Source organism: Strigops habroptila, chromosome Z, assembly GCF_004027225.2.
Source record: "Strigops habroptila isolate Jane chromosome Z, bStrHab1.2.pri, whole genome shotgun sequence".
Taxonomy (NCBI): Eukaryota; Metazoa; Chordata; class Aves; order Psittaciformes; family Psittacidae; genus Strigops; species Strigops habroptila.
Window position 1 is genome coordinate 14,501,495 of NC_044302.2, and position 6,200 is coordinate 14,507,694.

The window sequence follows — 6,200 nt, forward strand, 5'->3', positions numbered from 1 at the left end:
CACCCAGCAGCGGCGCGTGGGTCGGGCTGCCCCGCTCCCGGGGCGGCGCGGGGCGGCGCGGGCCGGCGAACAAAGGCCGCTCGGCTACCCTCGGCAGCGGCGCGGCTGGCGCCCGGCTGCCGGGGGCCTTCGGGGCCCGCCGTGCTCCCACCCTTTTGCCGGGCCCGGGAAGAGGCCGCCTCCTACCTGCGCCTCTGCCCAGCTCCGCCAGGGTTACCCGGCTCCCCCGCGGCCCCGAGAGCAAGCAAGCGATCCCAGGGAAGCCGCCGGCCCGGCCCTCGCCTCCCTGCCTTCCGTGCGCCGCGGCGGCGGGAGCGCTGCTGCGCCCAGAGCAGGAGCTGTTTGGCACAGCAGCATTGATGGGGGCAAAGCCTCAGAGGCCCGAAGGGGCGCTCCCTGTCACGAGGGCTGTTAATTCTGTTTAAAAAAAACACGAAAAAGCCCCTAAAAGAGGCCTTACAGAGGCCGATAACGTCCAGCACGGGGGCATGGTGGTGGTTCTAAGGGACTGCTAACACCAAACCCCTCCTCCGGTCTCTTCAAAGACTTTGCATAATTCAGGTTAGGCCCCCGTCCAGCGATGCCCTAAATACACACGTAACTTTCAGCACATAAACTGAGTGAAATTAGTGTAGTTACTACTGTGTTTACGTATGCTTTGTTGGATTAGGACCCTGAGCATCTACTGAAACTATTCAGGTTTGCCAGAGGAAAGCCACTGTTTATTTTCAGTAAAATATTTAAAAATATGTATTTGCTATCTTACTTCGATTTTTGAATGACTGAAGCATTTTCTTGGCTAGTTTAACTGGTTATCCAGATGGTTCTCAATATCGTCCTCATTCCTTTTGATGACCAGAAAGCACTTCTTTTTGCATAACGTTAATGTGTTGAACCTGCCAAGTCTGCTCTTATTCAGAGATTTTAGGGGACTAGTTTTACGGCAGCTTCTCAATAATACACCTGCGTAGTGATGCCGAACAATAGGTACCAAACCCATTATTTAGGAATCTTTCCAAGTATAGATAATCTGAACTATTTGTTGTCGAAGAATGACAGCTATGGGAGCAACTTCATTGCACATAATTCTTTTTCTGCTCTCCTTGTAGCTGTGCAGTGGCTATTGAGCCTTTTGCTTTAAGTATTCATGAGGAGCAGTACACACTCCTCGTTGGCAAGGACTGCCAACCCATAGTTGGGTTGACTTCCTGAATACTTAAGGAAATACATAATGATTATTGTTTTTGTCCTGGATAGTTATAAATATGAAGAGGGTTTTTTTGCCACCTGTGATTTTAGTACAGAGTAGGGCCAATCATTTGATGTATTTTTAAACAGATGGAAATCTGTTCAGTAGTTCAAAAAAGGCAGTCTCCTGTAGACAACAAGGAAAAAACTTCTATAATAGCAGCAGTTAGTATTTTTAGATAAAAGAACCAGAATGCAGAATCAGTTCCAGTAGCCTCTGTGGTTTCATGCAAAGTATCTCTGTGGTTAAGGCCTTGATCCTGCAAACATGCACTAACTTCTTGCTAAAAAAAGGGCAAGCTGACAGAGTCTCACAGCCCTACTCAGATCAGCCTGTTGCTAGATGGTCAGTATTACTAAGCATTTGCCTTTCACCAAATAGAAACTAGTTCCTTGAGCAGCGAAAATCATTAAGCCTGTTTTCTAATGGATTTTTCTCTCTCTTTTCTCACCACAGGAACCTCCCAGTTCACTCCTGCATTCCTGCCAGCCTCCACCTCTGCGATGCCTCCAGCTTGCCCACATGCCTTAAGCCTTTGTAGCACCCCAACATGCACCGGCCCTGTAGCTGCTGCACCAGAGAGAGCATCCAACACAGCTGCTTCCTGGCTGTGGGCACCCAGTTTACATCTTCAATGTGCACTGTCCAGCTGGCAGACCAAAGAGTCCTCTACTACCCATCATCATGCTTTTCAAGAAAGTTACATGAACTTCAGTGACTTTGAGAGTCATTCCTCCTTCAAACTGGGGTGAAATTAGCTCATGAGTTCAAAAGTTAGTAGAGGGAGCTGGCTGGGACAGACCCCACAGCAAGGTCGCACAAGTTTTATTACTGTAGGAAATGAGGGTTAGAAGGTCTCAAAGACACATTAAGAGGTCGTCTAATCCACCTTCCTGCTCCGAGGTAGAATCAGCTATGCTTTCCTTACTCCTGACAGGTGTTGGTCTAAACAGTTCATAAAAATCCTCTTGAAGTAGAAATTTTTAAACCATCCTCTGAAAGTAGTGTTTGTCTGTCCTTACCATTACGTTGTTGGTCCCCGTGATATATAACCTAAATCTCCCACTTTAATTTTAGTCCATTCTTGAAACACTCCAGTGAACACAGAAACATTTTTTTCCCCTTCCCTGGTTTTGAAGACTTTAATCTTCAGTAAATTACATCAGTTCCTTTCCATCTATAGGTCATCACTGCAAGGCCTCCAATCATTCCTGTAATAAAGGCTGACTCTATGGGCATGCCACTAAATTAGCGGTATCTCTCAATATAGTAACTGCCAATTGAAGTTAGTACTTTTAACATCAAGTTTTACTAATTATTAATTTATCAGCATTACTTTTGTATGCATTGTTTACTAGGAATAGTACCTACTGTCACTACAGAAGTGTATAATACCACTGTGGTTGATAAAGTTATGTATGTACGAGAGCTTATATTTTAATGGGGTTACTGTATTTCGTTACCATTCAATAATGTCTGTAAGTTTTCAGTTTCATATTAAGATGCAATAAGATACCTTTTTCTTCTCTAAGCTTTAAACAGTATTCTTATTCTTAGAAGCGTCATTATTTAATATGCATTTAGTAAAAAGATAAACTATTTATGTGAGTTGCTGTAATATTTTACAAAGTCACTAGTGATATTTTGTGTTTCTGTAAAACATGTTCATTGTTTCAAGAATGAAGAGAGTGTTAGCAACTCATGGCAGCATTCTATTGAGATGTAGAAATATGATTACCAATGGATAAACCAGATACTCAAATCTTGTGGCTGGATTTGGTTTCCTGGGCAGAAACACTGCTTCTGATCAAAGGAACACTTGATCCTGGTAGCTTTAATGCATAGATCCTCAGCAAAGCACCCAAACAGAAACTAATTTCTAAGCTTGTCTGTGACAACACTGAAGCTAGCAAAAATACACATGCTTAAATGAATTCTATTTACAGCATTTTAAAGTCTCTAAAAGCAGTGAAGAATTAATTTTTACCCAGTTTTGAGTATCCTATTCTAACTGCTTTTTTTTGTGTCAAAATGAGAACATTAAGCCCTTAAGAAAATGCGATACATAGCGTCCAACAAAAGACACTTATTTTGAGACTTGAGTAAACAAAGTACCTGGAGGTAACATAGTACACTAATTGCAAATTAGTGATTACACAAATTACAAAGGGACATTTAAGATAATCGTTCCTCAGAGTACTGAGTTTACAAGAAAAAGGCTATTCTTCACATGCAAAATGATACATTCTATTTATCAAAATATGAATAAAAATATTTTTAACCTTATTGTTTTCTATCCAGTCAATATCTTCCCCATACATCTTAGCACTCTGGATGCAGTACTAATGATTTTTGCTGCCCATGATTTCCCAGTATCACAGATGACAGACTTTCAAAAGTTTGTCTGGGACATCCAGGGTTCTTAATAATATGAAGATGGAAGATCAGTTGCTGATCTCTACTGATCTCTTCATCCTGCAGTAGGATGAGTTTGGCTTTTTTAAACTATATTCTTCACTGCCTAGGCTGCTAAACATCTCTCTTTCCAAACAGTTTATTTTGGGACTTTCTGACAACAAGAAAGTGGAAGAACAGAACAATTACTTAAAGCAGGTCATTAAAAAATAATCTTACTTTTTCAAGTAGGCATCAATAGCTGTTTCATATGCTTGGACCACACGTTTGGATAGTAACAAAATTTTGAGCTAGCAAGAGCTCCACAAGAAAGCAATTTTGGGGTACGCTGAAGTTCTTATATAAGGTGTTGAATTAAACCTAGCTTGTAAGAAAGTAACAAGATTTTCTGAAATATGTGTGATAATCCCACTCAACCTGCAAAGCATCATCATATACAGGATTGCTGACTCCAATAATTTTATTGATAAATACTTTAGATGACAAAAGGCTTGGGGATATTTTTCCTACTTCTGACATCTGCAGCATTCAAGAGATTCCCTCTAAAGAAAGTGAACAAACAAAACCTTCAAAAGTAAAAGCTACAGTTTCAGAAGGCAAATAAATAGAACCAAAACCTTAGTATTTAAAGTAATAAATATTTCATTTTGAAGCTCATGTTATGTTAGACTTGTTGGATTTGATACTCCTGATGTACCAGTTGACTTCATTGAATATACTCACAGAAACTATATGTTATAGCCTATTACTAGTTATAGTGCAGCTCTGTACCAAGTCTTGAAACACTTCAAAGGCAGCCTGGAAGAATACCAGGCTGATATTCTGTATTTCATAATTATCACAATTGGCTATTTTGACTGATCTCAATTATTTTATAAGGAAACTTTTTTTGTTTGTTTTGATTGAATTTCATGCATTAGATTTATTTACCACTTACATTCTTTTTCAGGATTTATTAAGAACCTGACATTGAAAGAAGCATCAGAAGATAAGTTTTATAGAAAGATTAGGAAGACAGAAGGATTTTTAGTTTAGCAATGAACACTGTTGTGGAGACAAAAAGAATCTTTTTAAAATGAAAAAAATTGTAAATTATTTTTTAAAAGTTATTCTGGGCAGGAATAGGTGCCTTGCTACCCTTTAAGTCATATGAGCATACTAAAGTATATAACAAAAGCTTTTTCAGAACTGGTAATTTTAGGGTCTACCAAATCTAACTCTTCTGAAGCACTATATAAGACTTGCCTTCTTTCCTAACTTCATTCTTCCTGATAGCAGCCAGCATCTTGATGTTTTGTAGACATCCTAACATACAGGAATCACAGGATTAGGTTGCACATATTTTTTCTGTATGTAGCAATTATTTAGAAAATACATTCAAATAACCTGTCAACCAGTTGCAGGCTATCTACCTGATAGGTCATGGAGCTCCACAGAAGTACTTATGATCAGGATATTTCTAGGCAATTATTACCTTGCAGTTTTAGGAGGGAAGCAAATGGCTATGTGCCAATGCAGGTGAAATAATTAATCTAAATTCTGTTTTAGAACAAGCTCTGATTTTCCAGACAGAAGGAGTATGCTATTAGCAGCGGGAAGAGCTGGCACAAGCCATGTCCTCCTGAGGATCAGTATGATTCCAAGGAGAGGCTTGTTATTTAGCAAGAAGCCATAACTAGCCATTAGACAAAATACAATTCCAGTCAGTCCTGACCTTGTTTAGATTCTAACTAACTAAATTTAAAAACCTTTAAAACTGATCAAAATCTGAATCATCCATTTCTCCCTATGTAAATATGCGGTCTTCATTTAACTCCTAAGTAAAAAAATGAGATGTGTAATTAGATGACATTAAAATGGTATAACACTGGAAATATTCTGTGGCCAAGTAGCACATGAGACTATACAGAAATAAATTCACGACTACATGGCAACTCAGTAAGTCAATTATGAGATAAAAAAAATTATTTAAAATAGTGTGAAACACATATAATAACTTTCCCAGGTTCTAAATTTGCATGTCTGTAAGGTTGAACAAGATAAGAAGGTGGGTTTGAGGGGTTTCTTTTGGCAGGTTATGTTTGGGTGGAAGAAATTTGTCTTACACCATGCCCTGAAGAACAATATTCCTGGACAGTGACAGATAATTAGAAACAATATCAAGTAATAAGTCATCCAGGGTTTTTTTTTTAAGTGAGACTTGTAACTAGATCTGTATTAGTTTGACAGGTAATCTGTATACACAAATAATCAGATGCCAGCTAAACCCCAAGCGTTATATAGAAAGTTCTGAACCAGATTCAACACATCTTTAGTTTAATACAGAAATAAACAGCAAACAGTGAATGCAAACACCTGTAGCTGGCACAAATAAATTAGTTTTCCCAGAGGTGTACAAACATAGTCCCATACCATGCACATTATAGGTAGTTCCTGTCTAAATTCTTACAGTTTGCTCCACTGTATTGCTACTCATGGTTCGGTCAAACAACCAACATTTTGAGCCTTCTTAAAATCAGAAGGAGACCCCTGTAGG